The sequence below is a fragment of the Mandrillus leucophaeus genome, unplaced genomic scaffold (assembly GCF_000951045.1).
Source record: "Mandrillus leucophaeus isolate KB7577 unplaced genomic scaffold, Mleu.le_1.0 Scaffold48, whole genome shotgun sequence".
Taxonomy (NCBI): Eukaryota; Metazoa; Chordata; class Mammalia; order Primates; family Cercopithecidae; genus Mandrillus; species Mandrillus leucophaeus.
The window spans coordinates 5444371-5456942 of NW_012105142.1; the positions used below are offsets into that span (position 1 = coordinate 5444371).

A 12572-nucleotide genomic window follows, 5' to 3' on the forward strand; every position below is an offset into this window, starting at 1 on the left:
CATCCATGTTGCTTCAAGGGACACGATTTTTTATGTCTGTGTAGTGTTCCACGGTATATATTTACCACATTTTCTTTATCCAGTCCACCGTTGATGGGCATCTAAGTTGTTCCCATGTCTTTGCTATTGTGACTAGTGCTGCAATGAACATACGAGTTTGTGTGTCTTTTTGGTAGAATGATTTATATTCCTTTGGGTATATATCCAGTAATAGGATTGTTAGGTCAAATGGTAGTTGTGTTTTAAGGTCACTGAAAAATCTTGAAACTGCTTTCCATAGTGACTGAATTAATTTACAGTACCACCAAGAGTGTTTAAGCATGCCTTTTTCTGTAACTTCACCAACATCTGCTGTTGGTTTTTGACTTTAATTACGACCATTCTGACTGGTGTGAGATGGTATCTCATTGTGGCTTTTATTTGCATTTCTCTGATTACTGATATTGAATATTTTTTCATATGCTTGTTGGCCATGTGTATATCTTCTTTTCAGAAGTGTCTGTTTATGTCCTTTACCTATTTTTAAATGGGTTTGTTTGGTTTTTGCCTTTTTTTTTTCTTATAGATTCTAGCCATTAAGACTTTGTCAGATGCATAGCTTACAAATATTTACTCTCATTCTGTAGGTCGTTTACTCTGCTGATACCCTGCAGGAGCTCTTTAGTTTTTCTTCTAAGGTTTTTATACTTTTAGATCTTACTTTTAAGTCTTTAATCCATTTTCAGTTGGTTTTTTAATACGGTGAAAGGAAGAGGTTCAGTTTCAATCTTCTGCATATGGCTAGCCAGTTATCCCAGCAAAATTTATTGAATAGGGAGTTTTTCTCCATTGCTTGTTACTATTAGATTGTCATACTATATTTTTAAGTTCAATGTTCGTATGTTTATTGCTAGTATATAGAAATATAATTGATTTCTGTATGTTCATTTTGTATTTTGTGACCTTGCTGAATGTTACCTATTAGTTATAGAAGTGTTTTTGTAGATTCCTTGGGATTTTCTATGTAGACAATCATGTTATCTGTAAGTATCAAAAGTTGTTTTTTCTTGTTTTTGTTTTGTTTTCTGATTAGTATGCTTTTTTATTTTTTATTTTTTTTTTATTTAAAATTTCTTGCCTTATTACACTGGCTAGAACTTCCAGCACTATTTTGAATAAGAGTAGATAGCTTAACTTTATTTTTCATGTTATGGGGAGTATATTCAATATTTCATCATTAAGAATGAGGTTAACTAGGTGTTTTATGGATATTCTTTATCAAGTTAAAGAAGTTCTCTATTTCTCTTTTTCTGAGAACTTTTATCATAAATGAATGTTGACTTTCCTTAATGCTTTTTCTGCATTTCCTGAGATGATCACCTGATTTTTATTATTAGAAAAAAAAAATAATGATGGGTTATACTGGTTGACTTTCAAATTTTGAACCACCCTTGCCTCAATGGCATAAATACCACTTTGCCATAGTGTATAATCTTTTTATATTTTGCTGACTTGTACTTGCTAATGTTTTATGAGGAAATTTTGCATCTATATTCATAAAGAATATTGGTCTGTAGTTTTGTTTTTTTGAACTCCTGTCTTTGGTTTGGGTATCACTAATACTAGCTTCATAAAATGAACTCTGAAGCATTTTTTTTCTCTTATTTTCTAGAAGAAATTTTGTAGAATTACTGTTAATTCTTCAAATGTTTAATAGATTTCTCCAATGAAACCATCTAGGCCAGGAAATTTATCTTTTGGAATTTTTAAAATTATGAATTCAATTTTCTTAATAGGTAAAGAACTATTCAAATGACCTATTTTATATAGAGTAAATTTTGGTAGTTTTTGTTTTAGCAGTATTGAACCGTTTCTTCTAAGTTGTCAAATTTACATATATCAGAATTTTTTATAGTCTTTTCTTTTTCTTTTGATGTTGGCAGGGTCTGTAGTGATAATCTCTGTTTCGTAATCTATATTGGTAGCTCGTTTGTTCTCTCTCTTTTAAGAACCAACTCTTTCATTGATTTTTAGAAATTGTTCTGTTTTCAATTTCATTGGTTTTTGCTGTTTTTATTATGTCATTCCCTCTACCTGTTTTGGGTTTGTTTTGCTTTTGATTAATGTGCACACTTAATGTTAACAAACTTCCCTCTCAGCATTACTTTAGCTGTGTTCCACAAATTTTTATATTTTGTATTTTCATTATTTGACCCATGCAGAATTTAGAAGTGTTAGTTTCTAAGTATTGGGAGTATTACTGTTATCTTTTAGTTGATCCCTAGTTTGATTCCATGGTTGTCAGAAAACACAGTGTATGACTTCAGCTCTTTGAAATTTGTTGAGGTTTGTTTCATGACCCAAGATGTGGTCTATCTTGTTAAGTGTAAAGCGACCCTATGAAAAGAATACGTATTCTGCTGTTGTTGGGTATTTTATTCTATAAATATCAACTAGATCAAATTGGTTGGTGGTATTATTGAGTTTTTCTGTATTCTTTTTGATTTTCTGTTTAGTAATTCTGTCAGTTTTTGAGATAGGGTTGCTAGCATCTCTAAGCACAAGTATGGATATGTTTGGCTTTTCAGTTCTGTTAGTTTTTGCTTCACGTATCTTGCAGTTCTGTTATTTGTTGTATGCCCATTTAGGATTGCTATGTTGTCATTTTGGTGAAACATATTTCTGATTATATAATGTTATTATCTGTCTCTGGTAATTTTCTTTGCTCCAAAGTCTACCTTATCTGACATTAATATAACCACACTTGCCTTCCCTTGATTAATGTTTGCATGATACATCTTTTTCCACCATTTGACTTTCAACTTGCCTATATTATTTTGTTTAAATTTGGTTGTTGACAGCCTATAGTTGAGTCATGTTTTTAATCCACTCCGTGAATCTGTGTCTTTTAATGTCTTTATATTTAGACCATTTACATTTAATTATTGATGTTTAGTCATTAATCTATTTGTTGTTTTCTGTTTGTTCTGCTTTTTATTTCTTGATTTGCATTTTTCTCCCATCCTGGGGATTACCTGAGCAGTTTTCATAGTTTCATTTGTTTTTGAGTATATCTTTTTGTATAGCTATTATTTTAGTGATTGCTTCAGGTAATATATGTACATAGCCTCACAGTTTACTGGTGTCTTCATTCACCAGTTCAAGTGAAGTAGAGAAACTCTGCTTTTCTTTACATCTCTTGTGGAGCACCCAATTCTGTCGCTGATCGTGGCACCACTATGTAACCCGCATGAACCTAGGGGGACCAAACAAAGCTGGGCAAATGTGGGAATAAAAGACAAGAGACAAAAGAGTATATTTGGAAGAAGCGGTCAGGGGGCACCTTGCCTCTAGTGGACAAGAGCCCTGAGCTTTACACAGTCTTCCATATTTATTAGGCAAAAGAGATAGTGAGAAGGGGAATGGAAGAAGGGATCAGCTGCTTGGTCCAGAGCAGGCTTGCAAGAATGCAGTCTTTGAACAATGGGCTGTAGATGTCACAGTAGATAACCTCAGCACCAGGGAGTGATTGCCTCCAGCAAACCTTCTGCAGGAGCAGTCGTGAGTTTGCCTACATCCTGCATTCATGAAAAACAGTTTGTTGTTTGATCATACAGCCTCCAGTGGAATGCTGAGTTGGTCACATCCCACTAGCCTTTGGCTCCCTGCAATTTCTTTTTATAATTGTCTTAAACATCTCCTTTATGTACATATAAAACCACATTAGACAGTAATAATATTTTCATTTCAAATTTCAAACATAATTTAAACTCAAGAGGAGAAGGAAAGCCTATTTACTGGTATTTTTGCTTACTTTTGCTTCTTTTTCCTTTCTGATGTTCTAAGATTCCCTCTTTTATTACTTCTCTTTTATTCAGAGAACTTTCTTTACCCATTCTATTAGAGTAGATCTGCTGGTTGCTAATTATCTTAGTTTCTCTTCTTCTTAGAATGTTTTGATTTCTTCATCATTCCTGAGGAATATCTTTACTGGCTATAGGATTCTGGATTGACAGTTTTTTTCTTTCCACCCTTAAATAATACTGGGCCTCTTTTGTCTGCCATCCATGGTTTCTGATGCTCTCAATCACAATTTCTCTCCAATGGGTAAGGTGTAAATTTTTCACTGATGCTTTCAATACTTTCTTTTTGTTTTTGTCATTAGTTTTCAGTAATTTAATTATGATATGTGTTTTCACGGATTTATTTGAGTTTATCCTGTGTGGAGTTTGCTCAGCTTCTTGACTCTATGGGCTTATTGTGTCTTACCAAATGTGGGAGCTTTTAGTCATTATTTCCTCAATTACGTTTTTGGCCTCACCTTCTTTCTCCTCTCCTTCCAGGTCTGTAATGACACAAATATTGGATCTTTTGTTATAGTCCAATTAGGTCCCTGAAGCTCTGTTTATGTTTATTTTTCAGTTTAATTTCTCTCTATTGTTCAGATAGGGTAATTTTTATTGTTCTATCTTTGTATGTACTGTTTCTTTCCTCTGTTCTTTTCATTCTGCTGTTGAACTTATCATTGAGCTATTTATTTCAATTATTCTTCAGTTCTAAAATTTTTGTGTGTGTGTGTGTGTATATATATGTATGTATATACACACCATGAAATACTACTCAGAAAATAATGAACTATGAAAAATAAATAATGGCTTTTGCAGCAACTTAGATCAAGCTGGAGACCATTATTCTACAGGAAGTAACTCAGGAGTGGAAAATCAAATACTACATGTTGTCACTTACAAGTGGGAGCTAAGCTTTAGGTGTACAAAGGCTTACAGACTGGTATCACCAACATTGGAGGCTCAGAATACATAAGGTTGGAAGGAGGGTGAAGGATGAAAAACTACCTATTGGGTACAATGTGTACTATTTGGGTGATGTATATTCTAAAATCCCAGACTCTCCACCACTATACAATTCATCCTGTAACCAAAAAGCACATGTACTCTGTATTAGGATGTTCTTGCACTGCTATAAAGAAATATGTGAGGCTGGGTAGTTTATAGGAAAAGGGGTTTAATTGGCTAATGGTTCTGCAGGCTATATAGGAAGCATAGTGGCATCTGCTTCTAGGGAGGTCTCAGGAAGCTTACTATTATGGCAGAAGCGAGAGGGGGAGCTGGCACATTGCGGCTCCTGGCTGGACCAGGAGCAAGAGACAGAGAGAGGGGCCGCAGGTATCATATACTTTTAAATGACCAGATCTCACAAGGTCTCACTTACTATCCTGAAGACAGCATCAGGCCATGAGAGATCTGCCCCCATGATCCAAAAACCTCCCACCAGGCCCCACCTTCAGCATTGGGGATTACAATTCAACATGAGATGCGGGCAGGGAAAAATGTATATCCAAACTATATCATTCTGCCCCGGACCCTCCCAAATCTCGTGTCTCTCTCACATTGCAAAATACAGTCATGCCTTCCCAATAGTCACCCAAAGTCTTAACTTGTTCCAGCATTAACTCAAAGTTTAAGGTTCAAAATCTCATCTGAGTCTCATCTGAACAAGGCAAGTCCAGTCCACAAATGAGCCTGTAAAGTCAAAAGGAAGTTATGTACTTCCAAGATAGAATGGAGCTATAGTCATTGGGTAAACATTCCCATTCCACAAGGGAGGAACCAGCCAAAAGAAAGGGGTTACAGGCCCCATACAGGTTTAAAACCCAGCGGGGCAGTCATGAAATCTTAAAGCTCCAAAAAAATCTCCATTGACTCCATGTCCCACACCCAAGTTATACTGATAGAAGGGGTGAGCTCCTGAGGCCTTGGGCAGCTCTTCCTCTGTGCCTTTCGAGAGTTCAGCTCCTGCAGCTGCTCTCACTGGCTGTTGAGTGCCTGTGGCTTTTCCAGGCTCAGGGTGCAAGCTGATGGCGGATCTACCATTCTCAGATCTGGAGTTTGGCCACCTGCTTCTCAGAGCTTCACTAGGCAGTGCTCCAGTGGGGACTCTAGAGGTTCCATCCCCACATTTCCTCTAGGCACTGCCTTAGTAGAGGTTCTCCATGGGGGCTCTTCCCCTACAGCAGACTTCTATCTGGACACCCAGCAGGCTTTTCTGTACGTCCTCTGAAATCTATGTAGAGGGTACCAAGCCTCATGCACTCTTATGCTGTGTGCACTCACAGGCTTAACACCATGTGGAAGCTGCAAAAGGCTATGGTGGCTTACCCACTCTGGATTGGTGGCACGAGCAGTATCTGTGACTCTTTGAGCCACAGCTGGAGCCAGAACAGCCAGAATGTGGGGAGCATTGTCCTGAGGTTGTGCAGGCTTTGGGAACCTTGCCCTGGCTACCCAAACAATTCTTCCCTCCTAGGCCTTTGGGCTTGTGATAGGAGGGGCTGGTGAGCAGAGCTCTGAAATGCCTTCAAGGCCTTTTCCCCACTGTCTTGGATATTAGCACTTGGATCTCTTTTAGTTAAGCAAATATCTAACAAGTAGTTGTTCCACAGCTTGCTTGAATTCTTCTCCCCCAGAAAGCTTTTTCTTTCTCTGCCACATGGCCAGGCTGCAAATTTTCTAAACTTTTATGCTCTGCTCCCTCTTTAAAGCTCCAGCTTAAAGTCATTCCTTTGCTCTTGCATCTGGGCATAGATTGTTAGAAGCAGCAGCCAGGCCACTTTTTGAGTGCTTTGTGGCTTAGAAATTTCTTCTGCCAGATACTCTAAGTCATTGCTCTGTAGTGCAAACTTCCACAGATCCCTAGGGCATGAATAGAATGCAGCCAAGCTCTTTGCCAAGGCATAACACACGTGACCTTTTCTCCAGTTTCTTGTAAGTTTCTCATGTCCATCTGAGGCTGGACTTCATTGTCCGTATCACTGTCAGCATTTTGGTCGTAACCATTTAACCAGTCTGTAAGAAATTCCAAACTGTTTCTCATCTTCTTGTCTTTCTTGGAGCCCTCCACACTTTTTCTAACCTCTGCCTGTTACCTAGTTCCAAAGCTGCCTCCAAATTTTCAGGTGTTTTTAAAGCAATGCCCCACTCCTCAATACCAGTTTTCTGTATTAGGCTGTTCTTGCATTGCTATAATGAAATGCCTGATACTGGGTAATTTAAAAAGAAAAGAGGTTTAATTGGCTCATAGTTCTGCAGGCTTTAGAGGAAGCATGATGTTGGCATTTGCTTAGCTTCTAGGGAGGCCTCAGGGAGCTTACGATCATGGTGGAAGGCAAAGAGGGAGCAGGTACCTCACATGGCAAAAGCAGGAGCAAGTGAAAGGGGGTGGGAGGGGGCACATACTTAAATGACCATATCTCACAAGAACTCATTTATTGAAATGACAGAACCAAGCCAAGAGAGATTTGCCCCCATGACCCAAACACCTCCCACCAAACCCTACCCTCAGCATTGGAGATTACAGTTCCATATGAGATTTGGGTAGGGACAAATATCCAAACTATATTACAGTCCTAAAGCTATTGAAATAAAAAATAAAAATAAAATTTTAATTGGATGCTTTCTATGTTCTATTTCTTTGCTGAGACTCATTTTTCATTTGTTTGAAGTATGTTCGTAATTGCTCGTTGAAGCATTTTTATCCTGGCTGCTTTCAAATTATTGTCAGCTGATTCTGTCATCTCTGACATCTTGGTTTTGGCATCAGTTGATTGTCTTATTCAATTTGACACCTTCTTGGTTCTTGGTATGACAAGTAATTTTCATTTGAATCCTGGACATTTTTTGTATTACATTATGAAAGTCTGGATCTTCTCTAACTTCTCTGACATTCCTGCAGGAAGATAAAAGATGGGGGTAGGTGGCCATCAACTTGTTAAGGTAGAAGTCATAGTCTCCCCTTGGCCTCTGTTGATATTCAAGCTGGGTGGAGGAGCTCCTTGTTACTGCTGGGTAAGGGTGGGAATTCTAGCTTCCCATTTGGTCTCTGCTGACACAGTGGTATACGGGGCTGGTCTTCTTACCATTGGCTAATTGTGAAAGTTGTAATCGCCACTAGGCTTGCTCTGACACCACCCCAGTGAGGAGGGGGCAAGCATCTTATTGCTGCTAGGTGGGGGTACAAGTCCAGGCTCCTCAGTCTTCACTGATACTGCTGCAGAGAGGGCCTTGTAACCAGTTAGTGGGGATGAAAGTCCTGGCTCCCTGTTTTGCTTTCACTAATTCCACCCCAGTGGGAGTGTTGGGATACCTGGTTATAGCCTTCAGAGGGCAAAAGTCCAGGTTCTTCTCGACTTTGGCTGGCATGATGGGAATGGGGTTGCTCTTTTATTTTGTGCTGTTTGGCTGGAATGGAGGTGGTATTATCTGTTTTCAGTCTTTCTAGGTTGCCTAGTCATTTGACTAGACAAAGCAGTATTTTGGGTACTTTTTTTGTCTTTGTCTGTTTGTGTACTGGATTGCCAGCTACATCAGCTCCAAGTCTGGGGATTGTGAAATGAAAAGAAAACCCTGGGAACTTCCCACTGTGTTGGTGTTTTTTCTTGGGTCTTGAGGTCTGTTGCTGGTCTGCCACCTTCTCTCCATTTTTCAGTTATCTTCTGTTTATTTTATATATAACGCCCATGGTTTTTGGTTATACCTAGCAGGAAAAATAGAGACATCCCTATTGTTTCACAAGTGGCAATTACTTTTTAATTGCCAAATTATCTGTTCATCTTTATAACTGAGTTTGAATATGATCGTATCATTTGCCAGATAGCTGCTATTCCCATTCTTTTTAAATTTGATATGATTCCTGATAGTTTGATATTTAACTATTTATATATGTATTTTTAATATAATCACTCCTATGTCTTTTTTGCACATAACCCCAAGCTGACATTTTTTTAGCTTAAGTCCCAGTTAGCAGATTTTTAAAAACATCTCAACAGAAGAGATAAGTTAGTGTGTACATATGTGGTTCAGAGACACTTGAATTAGTTGTGAATTTTAACCTGTGTAGCAGTGAAGGCTATTACTTAATTCATAGAAGCAATTTTTAAGTTGGATTGGGGTATCTTATAACTGGCATTTTTTAAAATGTAGGGCCTTGTTTCTAGTCTCAAATTATACTTACTAAACTTAAATACTGTTCTTCACTAATTGAGTATATGAGAATGGTCATTTTGAATAAGTGCATCTTTCAACAAAATTGTTAAAGGATTTCTACTTTTGGAAGAATCTGAAAACTGGTTTGTCTAAAATGAAAGACAGTGGAACAGGAATTGAATGTTGACACTCAGTCTGTGTGTTGGGATGGGGTGGGGTGGTTTGAAAATGATGCATGCTAATGACTTGCTAATCTGGAACAAATGAAGTGTTGGTTTAAAATACCTAATAAAGCTTATCTGTAAAACACTTTATCTTTGTGCTTTGCATTTGCACTGTGTAAACGGCTAAAAAGTGATTGTAATAAAACTCTTCCTGCGTTTTTGGAACTGATTGTTATTATCTCAAATTGTAACTTGCAGGGTGCTGGCGTAGAAATATATGGGAGTAAGTGCGGGTTCCCTGAGTAAGAATGGACCTGCTGTTGCAAGGAAGGGCTCCTCATTAAGCTGAACATCAGCTGAGACACTTGCTTTCTAAAGGTTGGAATGATTTCACCTAAGAAATTATGCTTTATTACATTCCCATGTTGGGTCCTATTGTTTTCTGATTTTGAAAGGCCTAAATAGTATATAAATTCTAATAATATCAGTAGCTAATGATTGAAAGTCTTTTACAAGAATGCTTTGTTGCCTATAGATCTGCAGAAATGACAGAGGAATGCTGCATCATACTGTGCTCCAGCATGTCAATCAGCATAGTTTTTCTGCTTTATTTTTAAAATAGTGTGAAAAAAGCCAAGATTTTTTAAGCAGGCAGTGTTGAAAAGACAGTTCCTTGAAACATTTGTTTCAGTGTCACAGGTCTTCTTAGATGAGCATTATGACATTCCCAAAATATCCGTGGTGAGTAATATCATAAAATGAAGGTTATGGTGTTTTCTTGGTGACAGCTACAATTTTCTCTAACCTGCAAGAAAATGCCCAAGATGAAACTGAAGGTATGCGATATTTAGGAATTTTAGATAGAAAAATCAGACCTAATTTACTTGTTTTTAGCATTAAAATCTGATTAAGGATCTGAGTCTTCCTGCTTTTTTCTTTTTTCTTTTTTTTTTTTAAGATTGCCAGAATATATTTGGGCATGGAGAAAGAGAAGTTTGGTAAAGCTATAATATTATAGAATCTGAGGGAGAAAGGAACTTTCAAAAGTCAGCTAGTTCAACTGTTCATTCAAAACTTTGACATTGTGGTTTCTGTGGTCCTGCAGTTCCCTTCTTACCGTGGTTGGCTTTCTATAAACAGATAGAATGAGGATGGGTGTGTGATAGCAGTGGTGGCTCCGGCTGGCTTCTGTTGAGGTTGGAGGTGGGGAAATCGATGTGCCAGGTTGAGGGCTGTGTTTACTGGAGTGGATAGTGGAGTTTGCCTCCATTTTTTATTGGTAGAAGGAAGTGCCTCCCTGTCATCTGCCTGTCTTGGCAGCAAAGGTGAGCTAACTCACTGGGTATTTGTGAACTTCAAAGCGATGACATAGATCTCAGTCTACTAAATCTCAGTCATAGAGAAGAATTAAGCATTGACTGAGTTAAGGAAAGTTTAAAGCAGTTTCAAGAGTACTCCTTGTCATCCTTCAGGGTCCACTCCTGAGGAACTAGTTCTTTATTTCTTCACAGGTCTGAAGGGTGAAGTCAAGGTGTCAGCTGGACAGTGCTCTGATTTGAAAGCTCAGTTGGGGCTGGACACAATGGCTCAGGCCTGTAATCCCAGCACTTTGGGAGGCCAAGGTGGGCAGATCACCTGAGGTCAGGAGTTCGAGACCAGCCTGACCAACATGGAGAAACCCCGTCTCTACTAAAAATACAAAATTAGCCAGGTTTGGTGGTGCATGCCTGTGATCCCAACTGCTCGTGAGGCTGAGACAAGAGAATTGCTTGAACCCGGGAGGCAGAGGTTGCAGTGAGCCGAGATTGCACCATTGCACTCCAGCCTGGGCAACAAGAATGAAACTCCATCTCAAAAAAAAAAAAGCTCAGTTGGAAGAACCTACTTCTGAACACATTCATGTTATTCATCAACAGAATTCATTTCTGTAGGTTGTAGTACTGAGGTCTCTGTTTTCTTGTTGGCTATTGGCTGGGGCTTGCACTTAGCTTCTAGAGGCTGCTCTCAGATTCTTGCCCCATGGTCCCCTCTATCTCGGCAAAAGAGAACCTCCCTCAAGGCAAACCTTTCATGCTTTGAATCTCTCTGACTTCCTCTTTTCCAACCAGCTGGAGAAAACTGATTAGGAACCTTAATTACATTGCAAATTGCAGTGCAAAGTCCTTTTGCCATTTTATCGTCATGAAAATAATGCCAGGGGGCTGGGATCATGGAGCTCATCTAGAGTTTGCTTCAAGATTGGGAATTAAAGGAAAATAGCACTGTCTTACCTATCTGCATCCTAGTTCCTAACACAATGCTTAACAGATGGTAAATATCCAATAAATATCTGTTGAGTGGAGAAGATTCTAGGATGAAAAGGGTAGACAAATTGTTCAAAATTTGTGATCCTGTATGAAGATCAGGAAACCACATAAAAGAGCAAGGCAATCGCTCTTTGAGATTCTTATGGCAAGGAATTTGTAAACTCCAGTTAGATGACAGGAGGAATGCTTGGCAGAAAAAACTTGAAAGCTCTAACAAACTATGTAGAAATATTCGTGTTTTAGTTGGGCTAGCTTGTATACTGAACTTTGTCATAGTTTGTTTCTCCAGAAAATAAAGCACTTAAAATTCAGACGAGTAGAAAGGCAGATGTAGCTGAAAGAGGAGATCCAGAGGAGCTGATGTAATGTGCACCTGCTGAAATGGAGCTTTATGCAAGATCTGACCTTTCTGAGCAAGTTGAGGGAAATTGTAAATGAACTGGTTCCTGCCTTTACACAAAAAGGCCAGATAAAGAAGAAAAGGTTCAGTGAACTGGGGATCATGCAAGCTGATGATAACCTAATGCCACAAGTGATGTTTGTTGGAATTATGGGGATCCAGTTCAAGTGGAATGAGAAAGAGTGTTTTGGCACATTTCTGATCACAGTGATATTAGATAGCAAGATAGTATATTTTGCACATGCTGCCCGAAGAATCACTGTTGCCGTTGTAGTTTGCTTTATGTCTGTATTTTATATTTGATTATTCTGCTGGGCTTGAGTATAGATTTATTTCTGTTAGCAGATGTTGCACATCAAACACTCCTTCTTTATAAGAAAGATTGTAAAAACGTATAACAGAAAATATTTGGAGATTTCTTATCTGAAAGCCTCACTTTCTTAAACATATAGTTCTCTTGTAATAAGCCCATTTGTAACTGTCTAGTGTAATTATACTTTAATCTGGCGCTTCAAAGAGGAGGAAGAAGGGAAGAGAATGTGAGACGAGTGCATAAAATGCAGTAGGTGTCACATGTACAGCCTTCTTCTCAGAGTGTCTTCTTATCCCAATTACAGTGAGTCCGATTTCCACCCTAGATTTGCATAATAGTTGTCCTAAAATAAAAGCTTTTATGATTGGGAAGTTATCTGTCTAATCAGACTTATTATTGGGAATCTGAATG

The 12572-nt window shown here is 38.3% G+C and overlaps 1 pseudogene; it reads left to right on the plus strand.

The window, feature by feature from the left end:
• The window catches only part of LOC105550383, a 46832-nt pseudogene extending 34681 nt beyond the window's left edge, over nucleotides 1-12151 (plus strand).
• The last annotated feature ends 421 nt before the right edge of the window (nucleotides 12152-12572 follow it).